Raw genomic sequence first — 19,994 nt, forward strand, 5'->3', positions numbered from 1 at the left:
CCTGTCATCGTCCAGAAAGTAATTTTTCTGCTTTAAAATGAAAGCACGATTTTTCCCTTTTCAATTCGAAAAGTGAGCAACTGTACCCACAAGAAGGTGAAAATGCTGAACAAAATGTTTTTTAAAATTGGGCATAGGTATATTTTATGTAAATCCTGACAACTTACAAAAGTTCTGTTATGTTCATTTAATAAGTCTATATTTTAGAAAACTTGGAACATATAATCCTAAGGAAACAGTAGGATACAAGGTCAAGACAATTGAAAAGTCTATTTAATCCATAGCTAAGTAGAATATAATGTCATCATAATTTTTAACCAATTTCCATGTATTTCTATGGATGATTCATCCAGAATGTTTGTTTGATATGCCCAAAGTCTGGCTTCTTTGCAATAGCATCCTGAAAAAGAAGGGCTATAAGGGGTGCAGAAGATAGTCCAAGCAAAAAAAATGTTTGTTCACTGTTTATATCTGCATAGGTATTACGTAGATATTTTTAACTTCGTTTTTTGGATACATATTAAATTTTCAAGGTACAAAGTTCAAAGTCACAAAGGAATACACAACAAAAAGTCACCGTGTCCTCACCTACCCATTTCTTCCCCCATGTTATTAGCTTCTTGTGTATCATCCAAAGGTTTTCTCTGCACACACAAACAAATGGGAATCCATTCTTTCCTTCTCTTTTTATATCCATATAATACACTGGAATGTCCCTTGCTTTTTTGTACTTAATAATAATAATAATGATCTTTTTAAGCAAAGGCTATTAATAAAGTCTTCGAGGGTTTCCCTGGTGGCTCAGTGGTAAAGAGTCCACTGGCCAATGCAGGAGACACAGGTTTGATCCCTGATCTGGGAAGATACCTCATGCCACAGAGCAACTAAGCCCATGCACCACGATTACTGAGCCTGTGCTCTAGAGCCCAAGAGCTGCAACTACTGAGCCCACATACTGCAACTGTTGAGCCCTCACGCCCTAGAGCCTGTGCTCCACAAGAGAAACCACCGCAATGAGAAGCCCACACACAGCAACTAGAGAGTAGCCCCCACCTGCCACAATTAGAGAAAAATCCTGCACAGCCACGAAGATCCAGCACAAGCAAAATAAATAAATAAGTCTTTGAACCTCAAATTTAATTCAGTACCATAACAGGAGATTCCCAAAGTGACAAGCTCTGGACAACCAATATCTGAATCACCAAAAGCAGATGTCTCAGCCCAGCTTAGACCTAGAGACTCAGAAATGTGTGTGTGTGACCTGAAGTTATGAGCAAAAGAGCACTGGAGTCAAACAGATCTGAGTTAGATTCAAATCCAGTCTCTCTGAGTGTGCCTACCTCAGGCAGGAGGGATAATGGTGTCTACCTCCGTGTCCCTGGAAGGGGTAGAGATAAGATGCATAAGATAAGATAAGTTCACAGTAGGACACTATATCAGGATCTGATGTGTCAGCCCATAGCATCCGGGGCTTCCCAGGTAGCGTTAGTGGTAAGGAACCTGCCTGCCAATGCGAGAGACATAAGAGATGTGGATTTGATCCCTGAATCAGGAAGATCCCCTGGAGGAGGAAATGACAACCCACTCCAGTATTCTTGCCTGCAGAATCCCATGAACAGAGGAGCTTGCAGGCTGCAATCCATAAGGTTGCAAAGAGTTGGACATGACTGAAGCTAGTAGGCACCCACACCAGCATCTTATAGCCGTCTCCCTGGAAGTTCTAGCAACTGCTCCCACCAGTCTCGCTTCTGGCCAAGCAGGGAGCTTCTTTGCTGTCCCTCCCTTTCTTGCCAACTTGTCACATTCCCTTGCTGCTGCTCAGTCACCCAGTTGTTTTCGACTCTGCAACCCATGGACTGTAGCCCGTCAGAAAATCCCTCTGTCCATGGGATTCTCCAGGCAAGAATACTTGGTGGGTTTCCATTTCCTACACACTCCCTTACCTTACCATTAACTGAAGAGATAGATCGTGAGTAAGAGGTTCATGGGTAGAATTCTTCCAGCACATTCATTCAGGGAGGTAACAGGCACAAACAAACAAAGTATATATTACTACACAAACTAAAAAGTAAACAAAGAAGACTTAAAGAAAAAGAACATTTGCAGGTGGTAGCTGAGAAAATCTCTGAGAAGTTGACATTTCAAGGTCACCAAAAAATTACCAGTTGATGTCAGACTAATGCTCGCACTGAAAACAATTTTCAGTGTTGAATGTGGAACAGAAAACAACCATTTGAAGGCACCACAGGGTATCTAAGACAAGCAGGGCTGGAAGCTTTGTGAAAAGAGGAGCCCTGGAAGTGAGTTCCACATTCACCTCAGCTTTTCCCTGAGAGCACTTCACACTCGTGGCCCCTGTGGACAGCAGCCATGTTTCTGAGCTGAGGAGATGGAGGTAACAGTCTGAAGCTGCCGGAGAGACTGGAACTTGACAGGGGGAAAGTTTCAGAGAGACGTTGAGCCCCAAACTCTGCACAAAATTTCCCCTCAAGGGACTGGCTATCTCTAGCCAATGCACAAGGTGGCTATCTCTAGCCTTGTGCACCTATGCACAAGGTGAAACTCTAGGAAACCCATCAGCAAACAGGAACCGAGGGAATTCCCGGGATGCCCAGTGGTTAGGACTCCCCAGGTTCAGTCCCCAGTTGGGGACTAAGATCCCACAAGCCACGAGGTATAGTCAAAAAAAGAAAATAGCAATTGACAGGCTAACGAGGCAGGCAGGGGTGGCAGCAGCCACACAGTATTAGAAAGACAGAAGTTAAGTGGCAGCTGCAACTCTACCAAGGTAGAGGGGCCTTTAGAAATACCTCGCCCTGGTAAACACTCCTAGGCTATGAGTGAGCACACGCAAATATGCTCTAGGATTAAGGGAAAAACTGAAATAGACCATCCCTCACAAAACCTAAAAACTGAGACTTCATAAGACCTGAGTGAGCCACTAGCATTTTATTTGCCTGCCAACAGAAAAGTTCACCCTCTTTGGAAGAGGAGAATATCATTCAGAGCCTCTATAGTTTGTTGCCCACAATATCCAGCATCCACCAAAAAAATTACAGACCATGCTAAAAGTAAAAAAGTAGGAGCAACGACCAAAATCCAAGAGAAATAAAATAAGCAATTTAAACAGAATGGTGGGTGATTTATAATATTAAAATCTTAAAATAATTAAGATTAATAGAATCTTAAAATAATTAATATGAAAAAGATGAAGATTCAGCTGATGGGTTTAACATTAGTTTAGATACAATTGGACAGAGGATGACAAATGAGTTGTAGTTGTTTAGTCACTCAGTCATGTCCGACTCTTTTCGACCCCATGGACTGCAGCACACCAGGCTTTCCTGTCCATCACCAACTCCCGGAGCTCGCTCAAACTCATGTTCATTGAGTCAGTGATGCCATCCAACAATCTCATCCTCTGTTGTCCCCTTCTCCTCCTGCCTTCTATTTTTCCCAGCATCAGGGTCTTTTCCAATGAGTTGGCTCTTCGCATCGGGTGGCCAAAGTATTAGAGTTTCAGCTTCAGCCTCAGTCCTTCCAATGAATATTCAGGGTTGATTTCCTTTAGGATGGACTGGTTTAATCTCCTTGCTGTCCAAGGGACTCCCAAAAGTCTTCTCTAACACCACGGTTCAAAAGCATCAATTCTTTGGTGCTCAGCCTTCTTTATGATCCAACTCTCACATCCTTATATGACTACTGGAAAAACCATAGGTTTGACAATACAGACAAATGAGTAGACATATATAAATTGATGCACAGAATATAAAAAAATAGAAAATACAGAGAGAAGCTTAATAGCCATGTAGAACATAGAAAATAGGCCTACTGCACGTGTAACTGTACTCCTAGAAAGAAAAGAAATAAAGAGAATGGAATACAACCAATGTTCTAAGCAAAGTGGTAATAGCTAAGAATTTTTCCAATACTGATTAAACCAATGAAAGATGCCAACCCACAGAGTTAAGAAGCTCAGTGAACTCCAAACTGAACAAATACCAAAAACACACATAGGCATATCTTAGTTTAACTGTAGAAATGGAGACTTCATGGTGTGTTTTCAATCTCTGATTGGGACAAACATCTCCCTCAAGGGAAAAGAGGAGAGCTCATACAATGTTTGCATATCAGATGAGAATATTTCCATAGAACAAGAAGGTTACTTTTACATGTGAGAGAGAAGTAGGGCAGGGGGAGGATGACTGAAGGAGTGAAGTGCTCCAAAAAGGTAGAAGAGGATGGGATCCAGAGCTCAAGCGCAAGGGTTGGAGGGAAGAAAACCATTGCAACCCAGAGGTAGGGCCTATGCATTTGTGTGTGTGTGTGTGTGTGTGTGTGTGTGTATGTGGAGTGGGCTTGCAAAAAATGGAGTCATTCTGTACATCTTGTTTTGTATCCTACTTTTTTAACTTTTTGCATTATCAAGGACTGTGTGAAGTGTTAGTTGCTCAGTTATGTCTGACTTTTTGTGACCCCATGGACTACAGCCCGCCAGGCTCCTCTGTCCATGGGATTCTCTAGGCAAGAATACTGGAGTGGGTTGCCACTCCCTTCTCCAGAGGATCTTCCTGACCCAGGAATCAAACCTAGGTCTCCTGCATTGTAGGTGGATTTTTTACCATCTGAGCCACCAGAGAAGCCCACATAAATGCTATCAGGGCCTCTAGTCCTTAGCACTTCAATGCCTATAACCCAGCTTCCTGCATCATCTCCTGTATCTCCTTTCTCAGAAGGCTCTCTGTGGCATTGTAGTTGCTCTGACCACCCACTGGCAGACTAGAAATGCCAGGGAATTAATCCCTCCTGGGAGCAGCTCTCAACAAATGACTGAAGGGAGGTGGTAAGTAAAAATACCTCAGGTCCCTTGCCCCTGAGCTGAGGTAACTCTGAGATATGGTTTTACATTGGCTCCCCAAATCTCATCACTTCCCCATTCTTTACTACAGTTTCCTTCACCCCCCACCAAATAAACTACTTGCATCTGAATTCTTGTCTCAAGAGTCTTCTAAGGGAATCCAATGTAAGACATCTTTAGTGAATCCCCATAAATTGGAAAACCGCCAGATTGTAATTGGCACTATATGTGTTTGCTATCATTATTACTATTATTATTGTTACTACTATCTCCATTTTTAATGGTTGGTAACCTCACCATTAATAGTTGTCCTAAAATGCCTCCTACCTTGTTTTGCTAAGAAATCGTTTTACTCACCAAGAAACTGAACTTGCCCCATCATTTACATTTCCTAGGCTACAGCAGGCCTTTACCCGAGCAAAATTCGTAGAAATTGAATTGCCTGTATCTGAATTACATTTTTTTGTTGTTATAATCATTCTCCAAAGCCTTCACACTCTTCTGTCTCACTCACATATAAGGCACACATTATTAATTAAATGACAACATTATTATAGCCAGTAATTGAATTACCCCATAGCTCCTGCCTGCAGTAATTAACATCTATCAAAATAAAAGAGGAGGAGTTGTGTTGCCCTTATTACAAATGGTTTGGCTTCATGGGGCTTTGACCAAATTAGATAGAATCAAACTAACAGGTGATTGAATTAAGTGAAAGGCATCATCCTTGCATTGCCCTTATTTGTTTCCAGACATGAACAAATATCAAAAGTCAGCTTTCAGATCAGATCAGATCAGTTGCTCAGTCGTGTCCAACTCTTTGCGACCCCATGAATCGCAGCACGCCAGGCCTCCCTGTCCATCACCAACTCCCAGAGTTCACTCAGACTCACGTCCATCGAGTCAGTGATGCCATCCAGCCATCTCATCCTCTGTCGTCCCCTTCTCCTCCTGCCCCCAATTCCTCCCAGCATCAGAGTCTTTTCCAATGAGTCAACTCTTCGAATGAGGTGGCCAAAGTACTGGAGTTTCAGCTTTAGCATCATTCCTTCCAAAGAAATCCCAGGGCTGATCTCCTTCAGAATGGACTGGTTGGATCTCCTTGCAGTCCAAGGGACTCTCAAGAGTCTTCTCCAACACCACAGTGCAAAAGCATCAATTCTTCGGCGCTCAGCCTTCTTCACAGTCCAACTCTCACATCCATACATGACCACAGGAAAAACCATAGCCTTGACTAGACGGACCTTTGTTGGCAAAGTAATGTCTCTGCTTTTGAATATGCTATCTAGGTTGGTCATAACTTTCCTTCCAAGGAGTAAGCGTCTTTTAATTTCATGGCTGCAGTCACCATCTGCAGTGATTTTGGAGCCCAGAGAAATAAAGTCTGACACTGTTTCCACTGTTTTCCCATCTATTTCCCATGAAGTGGTGGGACTGGATGCCATGATCTTCATTTTCTGAATGTTGAGCTTTAGGCCAACTTTTTCACTCTCCACTTTCACTTTCATCAAGAGGCTTTTGAATTCCTCGTCACTTTCTGCCATAAGGGTGGTGTCATCTGCATATCTGAGGTTATTGATATTTCTCCCGGCAATCTTGATTCCAGTTTGTGCTTCTTCCAGTCCAGCGTTTCTCATGATGTACTCTGCATATAAGTTAAATAAACAGGGTGACAATATACAGCCTTGACGAATTCCTTTTCCTATTTGGAACCAGTCTGTTGTTCCATGTCCAGTTCTAACTGTTGCTTCCTGACCTGCATACAAATTTCTCAAGAGGCAGATCAGGTGGTCTGGTATTCCCATCTCTTGAAGAATTTTCCACAGTTTATTGTGATCCACACAGTCAAAGGCTTTGGCATAGTCAATAAAGCAGAAATAGATGTTTTTCTGGAACTCTCTTACTTTTTCTATGATCCAGCAGATGTTGGCAATTTGATTTCTGGTTCCTCTGCCTTCTCTAAAACCAGCTTGAACATCAGGAAGTTCATGATTCACATATTGCTGAAGCCTGGCTTGGAGAATTTTGAGCATTACTTTACTAGCGTGTGAGATGAGTGCAATTGTGCAGTAGTTTGAGCATTCTTTGGCATTGCCTTTCTTTGGGATTGGAATGAAAACTGACCTTTTCCAGTCCTGTGGCCACTGCTGAGTTTTCCAAATTTGCTGGCATATAGAGTGCAGCACTTTCACAGCATCATCTTTCAGGATTTGGAATAGCTCAACTGGAATTCCATCACCTCCACTAGCTTTGTTTGTAGTGATGCTTTCTAAGGCCCACTTGACTTCACATTCCAGGATGTCTGGCTCTAGGTGAGTGATCACACCATCGTAATTATCTGGGTCATGAAGATCTTTTTTGTACAGTTCTTCTGTGTATTCTTGCCATCTCTTCTTAATATCTTCTGCTTCTGTTAGGTCCATACCATTTCTGTCCTTTATCGAGCTCATCTTTGCATGTCAGCTTTAGAGTCCACTAATTTTTCCTTAAGAAACTTCTTCCTTCTAAGTGCAAACCCAGGAACAGGACTATGCTTTTAAACTGACAAATGGTGTTCTCATCAGACTATATTTAAGAGCTGTTCTACACCCAAGGAACTACTTAGAGATAAGTTAAGAATAACCAATTAAATCGAAAAACGATTCTGCAGCCACTGTACCGATTATGGGCATAACCAAGGAGCAGTTTGTATGCAAGAATACTTGTAATATCAGAATGGTGTCAAAGTCGGTCAATAGCTATCAATTTTGATTAGCGTAAAGCAAAACAGTAACACGAGGAAGTGCTGAGCAGGCCAAAAACTGAATCAAACGGAAGTTCTCTCATGAATAGGCAAACAGATGGTCTTCCAAACAGAGATGTGATTATATACAGAAAAATCAGTAAAAAAAAAAAAAAAAAAATACAGACCACCCCCAAAATAAAAGAACTTTTCACCAAACCACTTCCCCATCAGTATTCAGAGCCCCGTGAACCAAAAAAATGTAATGAAATCTGTATTTGTAACAATATGCATGACAGCTGTACACTTCAGCAGAAACAGACGACTTTCCTTCTCTACCTGAATTCACAATGACAAAACCTGCCTTAACTGGAACCTTCCTCTCTTTAGACACTGTTCCCTCACTCCAGTGCACAGTCATGCATGCTGCTGTAGCCATCACTCACCAGTTAGCTAATGGCAGCTTAGCCGAACTTGTTCTAGCCTAGACTGCCTGGGATAGTTCAGGCTGTTGTGCTAGCTGAATGAGGACTAGTCCTATTTCCTCTCAAAAGTGTCCTGATTTGGAAGATAAATTAGGGGTCCTGTGGTGTCCACATCAAAGGATTCCAACATGTATTTTCATTCTCTTCTGATATGACATAATAAAGAGTTCCAAATCTCAGTTAGCATTCCTGAACATTTCCAAATTTCCTTTCAGATGTTCGCTCAGATGCTAGAGCATGGTAGGCTTATGGAATAGATTCAGGGGAGAAGAAATGAATTAGGGAATGAAAGAATATCTCCTGGTCCTCATACAAATTTGAGATAATTTATACGTTTCTTAATTAAGATATTCTTCTCTTAATATGCAAATGATGGTCTACTAGATTGAAGGCAGGGATAAGTAGTATGCCTTTATTCTGAACTCTCAGGTGGCTCAGTGGTAAAGAAGCCGCCTGCCAATGCAGGAGAAGTAAGAGATGCAGTTTTGATCCCTGGATCAGGAAGATCCCCTGGAGGAGGGCATGGCAACCCACTCCAGTATTCTTGCCTGGAGAATCTCATGGACAGAGAAGCCTGACGGGCTTCAGTCCATGTAGTCACAAAGAGTCAGACACGACTGAAGCGACTTAGTATGCAAATGCAAAGCATTATCATGAAGCCGAGGTGCTTCCATGCTTAAAATTTCTTCAATAATAAAAAGGAGTTGTCCTTAAAGAAAAGCTGTACAAACAGCTCTTTAATTTCATCATAAATAATTTGAAAATCAAACTCTGTGACAACCTAGAGGGCTGGATGGGGTGGGGCGTGGGAGGGAGATTCAAGAGGGAGATAACATATGTGTCCTTATGGCTGATTCACTTTGTTGTATGGCAGAAACCAACACAAACTTGTAAAGCAATTATCCTCCAATTAAAATAAAAATAAAGCTGCATAAATATCAAATAAGATCAGGTGGATGTAAGAACATTCTAGAAGTCAATAACCTCACTTTTTCCTCAATGTAACAGTATTCTATCTGGCATTTACCTGTCTCAACAGGATCTTCTAAGCAATCATCCATCAAGATGATAAAGTATTGAAAGAGGCTGGCTACAAGAAGTAGTAGGCTCTTTGTACCTTGAGACATACCAGAAGAAAATAAATAACCACCTCTCCTGAGTGTTATGGACATTCATCTTCTGAACCAGCTGATTTTTCAAGTTACTTTCCAGCCATACAAACTCTATGATTTGTTGGAACTTTGAAATCTTCTGTAGGCAATAGGCTAATATAAATGATACAGCATTAAGTACATTCAAGGAAAATGCGACCTTGCGTAGACATAAATTTGCAAATGCCCAAATTAGAAAAATTAAGCTCAGAAGCTTAAACAATAAAACAATTTATTTCTAAAAAATAAATTATAGTTACTCACTGGAGAAAACTTGGAAGACACAGATATAGCAAATAAGAAAAATCACTCACTTCCAACATGGTTAACATTTTGGTTTATGTCTTATGTACAACTGGATGACTAATGTATATACCCATGTAACTTCCACCAGAATCCAGAAGTAGAATATTTGCACTTCCCCCCAAAAGCCCCCTTGTGGCTCCTTCCAATCAGTCCCACCCTCCATAGGCAAACACTGACCTGATTGCCGTAACTGAAGAGTAGTTTTGCCTGCAAACTGCATAAAAATGGAATCCCACAACAAAATGCTCTTGAGATTCATTAACACTGCTGCATAGATAAGCAGTTAACTTTTAAAAAATTGCTTAGCCATTTCCCACCATATAAATATAGTGGCATTCCGTTGTATACCCCATTTTGTTTCATCTATTTCATATTGATAGCCAAAGTGTAGACGCGGTGTAGAGGAGAGAACTGGAAAGTTCTCAAACCAGCCACAGAGATGAAAGCTATAGTCCTCACTCACTTTCCTCATAAAGATTTTGGCAGGAAAGATCAACCAGACTTGCAAAGAAGCCATTCCCAGAACTGATTATAAAATTCAAGGACATCCGAGTGGCACAAAGGATGATGCTCTGAGGCACCAGCAAGATTCCCTGTAAGGACTGAAGCACTCATTTCACCAACTGCCAGAAGTCCTAGTGGCTGATGACCTTCTTCTGAAGAATGCTGAGCTACCAAGGTTCTAGTCCCTCCCTGGGAGAAGCCAGCAGCCAGTGAGTGGTCAGAATGAGGTACAAAAGCCAGGCCTCCTTTACCTCAAGGCAGGGTAGTTCTAAAGGGCTCTCCATTGCAAGATTCCCTGACTGGTCGATTGAAGCAGCCCGTTGCAGCTCTTCAACTTTTCCCTCTGCTTATTCACACTTCTTTCACCACTCATGGGTCTTGTTCCTTTGAGCTCTCTCCCGTCGAGCTTCTGCAAGCACATGTCACAGTCTCAGAACCGCTTCCTTGTGGAATCTGAATCACAACGAGCAAGTTTTGAAGTGAGGTAAAGTCTTCCAATTTTGTTCTTCTTTTTCAAGATTGTTTCTATAATTCTAGGTCTGTTGCATTAACATGTAAATTTTAGAATGGGGTTATCTATTTCTACCAAAATGTCTTCTGGCATTTGGATTGGAATGGTGTGGAGTCTGTGGATCAGTTTGGGGCTGAGGCTAATCTTTTTCCCATATGGATATCCAGCTGTTCCAGGAATTTTTTGAAAAGATTATCCTTGCCTTCATTGAATTACCTTGGCATGATCATGTCATCTGCAAATAAGAACAATACAATGTTAAATGCAAACTATTATATAGAGAATGGATAAACAACAAGGACCTACTGTATAGCACAGCAAACTATATCCAATACCCTGTGATAAACTATAGTGGAAAAAATATGAAAAAGAATGTATGTATGTATATATATGTGTGTGTGTGTGCACGCATGTGTATAAGAGAGTCACTTTGCTGTATATCAGAAGTTAACACAATATTATAGATCAACTGTACTTCAGTAAAATAATTTTTTAAAAAATACAATGTGGAATAGAAGTTGTGAGAGCAGATATACTTGCCTTCTTTCCAGTTTTTGGAAGAAGCATTTGCTCTTTCATCAGTAAATATGTTAGCTGTAGGTTCCCCTACCATGACCACCAAGTTGAAATACCATTTTTATTAAATACCAAATTCCCCTATATTCATGGACCTGTTTCCAATGAACTGTCTTTTCCCACAATAGCATCACCATGTTTTCATCACTATAGTTTTATTGATCATTTTTATATCAGGTAGATCAAGTTTTTCTTTTTTTATTATTTTCTTGGTTATTCTCCACCTGTTTATTCTTCTAGATAACTTTTAGAATACTATTTATTTGTGCAATTTTTGTTGTTCCTGTTTTTGCTTTCTTGCTGTCTGTGTTAGTCAAATGTTTTATTATTCCATTTTAATTCCTCTTTGACTTTTTATCTATAATTGTATTATTTTTATAGTTATTCTAAGCATTATTATATGCATCCTGAACTTATCAAAAACTATGTACATTTAACACTATACCACTACACATAAAGTATAAGACATTGTAACACTTGAATTCTATTAACCCCCCATTGTTTTCATATATATTATTAATGCCACAGAAAAATATCACTTTTGCTTTAAAGAGTAAGTTGTATTTTAAAGAAGTTAAAATTAAAAACAAAAAGAAAGAGTCTTTGCATTTATGCAAATATTGATCATTTCCAGTTTTATTTATTCTTTTGTATTTGAGGTAGCCTTTAATGTCATTGACGCTGAAAACTCAGCCTCTGTGCACTGGCCCCAAATCAAATCTTGAAGACAGAGTTTTGGGAGAAGTAGGGAAGAATAGCTTTATTGCTTTACCAGGAAAAGGGGGACACAGTGGACTCCTGCCCTGGAAAACTGTATGTCCCAACCCAGGAGGATTCGATGAAGAGCTTTTATAGTAATGGTTCAGCAATGCGATTGGTAAGATTAGGGTATGTGCAGGGCCTTCCTTAATCTGGCCTTCCATAATCTGGTGGGCTCCGGATAAGATTCTTTGGTTCCTTTTATCTGGCCTCACGTGGTCTTCTCTGAAATGAAGAATGCTACATCTTGCATTTGCTGGGGGGTTTTGGTCTGCAAGGGTTTCCCAGGTGCCCCTAGTGGTAAGGAACCTGCCTGCCAATGCAGAAGATGTAAGAGACGCAGGTTCGATCCTTGGGTCGGGAAGATCCCCTGGAGGAGCACGTGGCAACCCACTCCAGTATTCTTGCCTGGAGAATCCCATGGACAGAGGAGCCTGGTGGGCTACAGTCCATGGGGTCGCAGAGTCGGACACGACTGAGCGACTGAGCACACAGCACTTTAGCTTTACAGAAGAGCTCAAAGATACCTTTCTGTGTATACCAGGACTCTGTCCCAAGGCTTCTTGGCTGCTCCTCCCTTGTCTCTGCATCCCTTCCCTTCCCTAATTAGCAACTGTTTGAGTCTGCCCTTTGGAACTTGGAGAAGGTCTTGGAGGCTGGAGTCTGTTCCTTACTAATAAGGAACAGGGCACCCACTCCAGTGTTCTTGCCTGGAGAATCCCAGGGACGGCCGAGCCTGGTGGGCTGCCGTCTATGGGGTCGCACAGAGTCGGACACGACTGAAGCGACTTAGCAGCAGCAGCAGCAGTAGCAGCAGCAGCACACAGAAAGGCTTCCGTGCCCAGGAGCCCCACAAGGTCTTGCTCAGTTTCACCATTTCCCTTGGGCCTAAAGAAATTCCTTTTTCATTTCCTGCACTTCATTTCTGCTTGGAACATATTCCTTCATCATTTGTTCTCAAAATATATTTTTAATTTTTCCCTTTTATTTTTAAAAGACACTTTCTCTGGATATAGATTTGTGTTGGTTTTTTTTTTTTATTGAATATAGAATTCTAGTTGAATTTTTTTTTTCTTTAGGCTCTTTAAAAATGTCATCCCATGGTCTCTGGGTAGCTTTTATATCTGATGAGAAATCAGAAATAATTCATAGCTTTCTGATGTGTCTCTCTCCCCCCAGGCTGCTTTTAAGATTTTCTCTTTACCTTTGGTTCTCCTCGTTTTGACTATAATGTGCCTAGATGTAGTTTTCTGTGTAGTTTTCTGTCTTAATGTCCACTGAGCCTCTTAGACCTATAAAGTAATGGTTTTCACCATTGGGAACTTTTCAGCCATTATTTCTTCAGACGTTTTTTTTCCTGCTCCTTTCTCTCCAAACCTTCTCAGACACCAATTACACATATGTAAGATCATTTGATATTGGCCCACCCGTCATTGAAGGTGGCTCATTTTTTTTCAATCTTCTTTTCACCTTATTCTTCAATTTGGATACTTTCTATTGATTCTCTTTAAAATACATTTATCCTTTCTTCTGCCAATTCCAAGCTGCTGTTAAGACCATCAGTGAATTTTTCACTTCTCTTATTGTATTTTACAGTTTTAGAATTTCATTTGGTTCTTTAGGTTTTATTTCTCTGCTTTAGTTTCCCAGCTGCTCAATCATTATAATAATTTTTTATTGAAATTCTTGGATGTGATTATAATAGCTCCTTCAAAGTTCCTGTCTGCAAATTTTCATCTGTTTCATTCACTGCTGCTTTTTCTGACCATAGGTCACACATTTCTGCTTTTTTTCATATCTTATAATTTTTATCATGTATTGGACATTGTAGATGACATGTGTTCGAGAATCTAGACTCTGTTATATCCTATGAAATATTGTTGATTTTTGTCTTACCAGGTAGTTAAATTACTGACTGATAACCTCGAACTTCTGGAGGCTTGGTTTTACACTTTCATAGGAGTAGATCTGTTTTGATTTGTCCTTAGTCTTAGGATTAATTTCTTAGTCCTGTGACAGTTTTAGCACCCTGGGCACGGCCTTTCTGGAGTTTCAGCAGAAATCCAATGTATTTGCCAAACCTATATAACTTGGCAGGACTCACACTCTAGACTGTCTCCCTGGTTATGAGCCAGAACTTAAATCTCTGACCACATTTTTGAGCTTTCCAGTTTTTGCCTTCCACCAGTATCCTTGGGTGCTCCCTCCTGATTCAGGAATCAGCCTAGGATGTCAGAGGAGGTTGTAAGCATATTTGTATGAATATGAGAGATGCGGTTACAGGATTTAAGGAGAAATTACATGCAACCACCTCTGTGACTCCCTCCTTTCTAGAATTTTGCCACTCAAATTCCAGCCAGTCTTACATCTCCTAATTTGGTCTCCTGACAGCTCTAGCCAGTATGATGTCAGCTTTCTGTTTGAGTTTTAGCATAGACTAGAGATTGCCTTTTGAGGAAAATCTGTGTAAACTTGGATCTTACCCAGTGCAGTTCCCTTGTTTCAAGAGTCAAACCCAATTTCTATAGCCTTTTTGTCACTTCCTAGTATCCTCAAATAATTGCTTTGTTAATATTTTGTCAAATGTTTGCAATTTATACATGTAGGAGGGTTAATCCAATCCAAGCTACTCTGTCATCAGTAAAACTGGAATGCCTCTAAATATACTGTTTGATAACTTGCTTTATTCACTTAACGATCTAGCTTGAACATTTTCATTTAGTTAGAATTTTCTTCTACAATGTAGCTTTTCAGATTTAAGCATATTTTTTTTCAAATGAACCTCACTGCATTTGTGTCTGAACCATGGAAACTGCTAAAATATATAACTTTAGTTTCCTCATAAGATTATGATGCCAGTCTGGTTTGAGGCATCATGGAGATGGTGAGAAAATATTAGTAATCTTTTGTGGAAATCCAGAATTTCACAAGCTATTCTGCTGAGAGTTCAAATAACTGGTTGGTGATTTCTCTCTTCTGACTGATGAACCAACCTTAGGGATATTAAAAAACTGTGACTCGGGCTCTAAATGGAAACCTCCTCCAAAAAAAGTAAATGTTCCTTGCACCTCTCAGATATTTTCCATTTCTCATCATGTGCTCTCTTTCCCCACCAGTATTTTCCTCAGGGGAGCTCTAGGAAAAGGTGTAGGAAGAAAAAAAATTGACACTAATGGCAACCCTTTACCACACATCAGAGCCCACCGTTACTTTATATTTCAGACACGCTCCATGATTTACAAACACAGTAAAACAAGAGAGCTTGACAGGATGTACTGTCTGTGGGGAACTCTTCATACCTAATACTGACTTATAAAATCCTATCATTCAGAGACAAACTGGGGTGCTTCTCTTAATACAGTTTTGGCAGCTCTCAGCACTTAGAGTAGATAAAAGTTTCAAGTATTAGTTATCAGCTCTGACAAGATTTATTTTCAGGTTTCATTTTTTAAATTCCAAAGTTTTTAGGCAATTCCATGTCCTGAAAAAGAAAATATCTCTGTACAGTTTATGCCTGTGTTTATTATTCACCACGGAGAGTAAACTGCTGAAATGAACACTGCTTTTCCTGGATTATTATTCTGCTATTGGGCTTTTAGAAGTGGAGCTGTAGTGGTCTTTACTCAGGCCACCGGAGCCCTTGCCTTCAAAATCTAAGCATACAGGAAAAAACAAGATTCCCCGGGCCTCAAATCATTAAATACTGAGCATCAGAATCTACAAGCATCCCGCTGTGGTTCTCTGTCTCTTGGATAGAAATACTGGTTAAAAATTCAGGTAATAAATTTGATGAATTATGCCATCCTACTTATACTAAGCTGTTCCTAAAAGATGTATATATTTTGAGGAACAAAAGGCATGTTTGTCTTTATTTTGACCAACACACTTTCAGTTAGCCACATATGAGCGTGTGCGTGCTAAGTCTCCCTGGACTATAGCCTGGAGAAGGCAATGGCACCACACTCCAGTACTCTTGCCTGGAAAATCCCATGGACAGAGGAGCCTGGTAGGCTGCAGTCCATGGGGTCGCTAAGAGTTGGACACGACAGAGTGACTTCCCTTTCACTTTTCACTTTCATGCATTGGAGAAAGAAATGGCAACCCACTCCAGTGTTCTTGCCTGGAGAATCCCAGGGACGGGGGAGCCTGGTGGGCTTCTGTCTATGGGGTCGTACAGAGTCAGACACGACTGAAGCGACTTAGCAGCAGCAGCAGGACTATAGCCTACCAGGCTCCTTTGTCCGTGGGATTCTCCAGGCAAGAATACTGGAGTGGGTTGCCATGCCCTCCTCCAGGGAATCTTCCCGACCCAGGGATCGAACCCACATCTCTTATGTCTCCTGCATTGGCCGGTGGGTTCTTTACCAGTAGTGCCACCTGGGGAGCTGACGAGTGGCTTGACCACGCATGACCACTTAGAGGTAAGACAGCTGAATTGAAGGTAAGGAGGTCATTTGTTTTGGTTTTGTTTATGGATGAATAAAACACTTTAATTTGAATCTTCAACTTTAAGTTACCCCTTTGTCCATGAGGAAAATCAGACATCTCTCTGCTGACCACTAAAGTGGCCTATACTCTATGAATTTTTCACCTGCATTTCTTTTCCAGACCCTCCTCTGAGGCCTATGTTTTCATACCCAAATGTTCCATCAGGGTATTTTCCCAAGTAAGGAGAGTTCTATCCCCAGGAGGAGTTCTGGCATCAGTTGACAAGAAATAGAGACAAGGGAACCAAGGCTCGAAGAAATTTAGAAATTTGCCCCAAGTTAAGCCACCACTTCATGGGAAATAGATGGGTAAACAGTGGAAACAGTGTCAGACTTTATTTCTCTGGGCTCCAAAATCACTACAGATGATGACTGCAGCCATGAAATTAAAAGACGCTTACTCCTTGGAAGGAAAGTTATGACCAACCTAGATAGCATATTCAAAAGCAGAGACACTACTTTGCCAACAAAGGTTCTTCTAGTCAAGGCTATGGTTTTTCCTGTGGTCATGTATGGATGTGAGAGTTGGACTGTGAAGAAGGCTGAGCGCCGAAGAATTGATGCTTTTGAACTGTGGTATTGGAGAAGACTCTTGAGAGTCCCTTGGACTGCAAGGAGATCCAACCAGTCCATTCTGAAGGAGATCAGCCCTGGGATTTCTTTGGAAGGAATGATGCTAAAGCTGAAACTCCAGTACTTTGGCCACCTCATTCGAAGAGTTGACTCATTGGAAAAGACTCTGATGCTGGGAGGAATTGGGGGCAGGAGGCAAAGGGGACGACAGAGGATGAGGTGGCTGGATGGCATCACTGACTCGATGGACGTGAGTCTGAGTGAACTCTGGGAGTTGGTGATGGACAGGGAGGCCTGGCGTGCTGCGATTCATGGGGTCGCAAAGAGTTGGACACGACTGAGCAACTGATCTGATCTGAAGCACGTAGTAAGTGACAGAATCAAGATTCATTCTCTAGGGGCTTCCCTGGTGGCTCAATGGTAAAGAATCCGCCTGCCAATGCAGGAGACACGGGTTCGATCCCTGGTCTTGGAAGATCCCACATGCCACAGAGCCACTAAGCCTGTTTGTCACAACTACAACTGAGCCTGTGCTCTAGAGCCTGGGAGCCACAACTGCTGAAGCCCAGGCGCCCTAGAGCCTGTGCTCTGCAACAAAGAGAAGCCCACTCACTGCTATTAGAGAATAGCCCCCGCTCGCCACAACTGGAGAAAAGCCTGTGCAGCAACCAAGACCCAGCACAGCCAAAAATAAATAAGCAAATAAAATAAAATTAAAAAAAAAAGATTAATTCTCTAGAGTTGCATTGTCCCATACAGAAGCCACTACTTCATGTTGCTACTTCAATTTAAATGGCACTTAATTAAAATTAAATAGAATTAAAATGTCAGTTCCTCACTCTCACTAGTCACATTTCAAGTACGCAAGAGCCCATGTGGCTGGTGGCTCTTGTACTGGACAGTCCAGATACAGCACAGTTCCATCATCCCAGGAAGTTCTCTGGGACAGTGCTTCCTCAGATGTTATATATACTTCCCAGACTCTGCCATCTCTTGCACAGATGCCACCATTGGAGATGGTCTTGGATCCATCTTTTGATGTTGGACTGCCATCTGCTGTGCCATTTAGAAATGAGAAGAAGCACAGTGCAGAGTTACAAGTATGGAGTCTTTGGGAAAAAAATCAGCCTCGTTTCTCTGTCAGGTGTGTGTAAGGTGCCTCTCAATTTGCACAGGTGCCCACCTTTAGGTGAGGAAATTGCCAGACCACGCTCTCCAGTGTTTCTGCTGGCCCTGGAAGACTGTTGAGACTGCCTGTCCTCCTTAAACAAAGTTTCTGTTCATAATCAAGGCACTGGCCACTTTATGACCCTTACAGGTCTTTTGGACTCCCCAGGTGGCACTAGTGATAAAGAACCTACCTGCCAATGCAGGAGATGTCAGTTCAATCCCTGGGTCAGGAAGATCCCCTGGAGGAGGCCATATCAACCTACTCCGGTATTCTTGCCTGGAGAATCCCATGGACAGGGGAGCCTGGTGGGCTCCAATCCAGGGGGTTGCAAAAAGTCAGACACGACTGAAGCAACTTAGCATGCACGTAGGTCCTTTAAGAGCAAATGTGTTTTCTGCTCCTGCTACCCCCTTAAAAGATCATGCAGAGCAGTCTGAGAGGAGGAGCTATTAATGGTGTCACATTGATTAAAATGTGCCTACTCCCTCCCTCTGTGACAGTCCACACTGAATTCTTTCTGCTTTCTCTCAACTCTTTTGAATTCTCTGATTGTTACTCAAACTGCCACCATTTCTCTCTTTGTGTGTGTGTCTTAATCAAGAGGGTGATATAATCAGATATGCCTTTTTAATTTTTTTTCACTTTTTTAAATGGCAGTATACTCGATTTACAGTATCATGTTAGTTACAGGTGTCCAGCATAGTGATTCCATATTTTTACAGATATACCCCATCATACATGATGACAAAACAATGGCTAGGATTCCCTGTGCTATACAATATATCCATGTTACTTATCTATTTTGTATGTAGTAGTTGATATCTCTTAATCTTCTACCCCTAACTTGTCCCTCCCTATCTCTTCATTTGAAGCTTTGAGAGCAGGAGGGATGATTCACTGGGATTGAATACCTTTAAACCAGTGCTTCTCAACTCCCCAGAGCAATCACCTGGGAGCTTGGAAAAACCCCGATGCACAGGCCTTCTAAAAAGGGAAACTGGAATACAGCTGGCATCTAGAGAATCCTCAGAGAATCCCTATGCCAGTGAACACTATTCCATTCAGAATACAACTTTTCTGCCTCAAGGTCAGTCTTTCTCTCTAGCACCCAATCTGTTTTGTGATTGAGTCCATGGTCCCAGCATCTTGCCTTACACACAGGAGGTACTCAGTGAATGTTTGAATGTGAGTGACTAATATACAGAAGGATTTCTGTATTCATAACCTGACATGCAAAGATATTTTTAAAGGTCTACTTTTGACAGTCAAAAAAAGTCCCTTTTCTAACAATCAAATTAGTTCAATGCATATCTTTGCATTAAAAAAGTGGTAAAGTACAACTTAGGGAAATTATTTAAGTTAGCAGAAGATGGACCCTGCAAGCTGTCTAATTAATGCTTTGGGAATTAATGTCATTCCAATTTTAAATAAATTCTCTGAAGTAAGTGCAAGAGCCCACTGAAACCGCCTTCCACGTATTTGGATGAATTTTGCTCTCAAATGCATATAAACTAACCAGAAAAGGAATGAAAATAGAAACAAATGTTACTTTTTTTTCAAGAGGATTTCCTTGAAGAACCCCTAGCAGTTTCAGAGTTCAGGTTGGGGAGGGGGGTGGTCTCTGGCATTTATCAGAACTGCCTGTCAGTGGTTTTTCTCAAGCTTAACCATGGAAGTTTCAGGAGCTCAGAACTGCTAATGATTCAAAGATGCTCATCCAGGGACCTTGTAGAAAGAGGCCATGGTTATTTCCAAGGAGAGGGATCTTTCCTTCCTTCCCTTTGCTTATATTTCCTGTTTCTCATACAATAAAAATCTATTATTAGTTAATAATAAGTTTACATCTACCAGCTTAATAGTGAATGTTGGGCTTTCTGTTTTTATTCAAGTG

The sequence above is a fragment of the Bos indicus genome, chromosome X (assembly GCF_029378745.1).
Source record: "Bos indicus isolate NIAB-ARS_2022 breed Sahiwal x Tharparkar chromosome X, NIAB-ARS_B.indTharparkar_mat_pri_1.0, whole genome shotgun sequence".
Lineage (NCBI taxonomy): Eukaryota > Metazoa > Chordata > Mammalia > Artiodactyla > Bovidae > Bos > Bos indicus.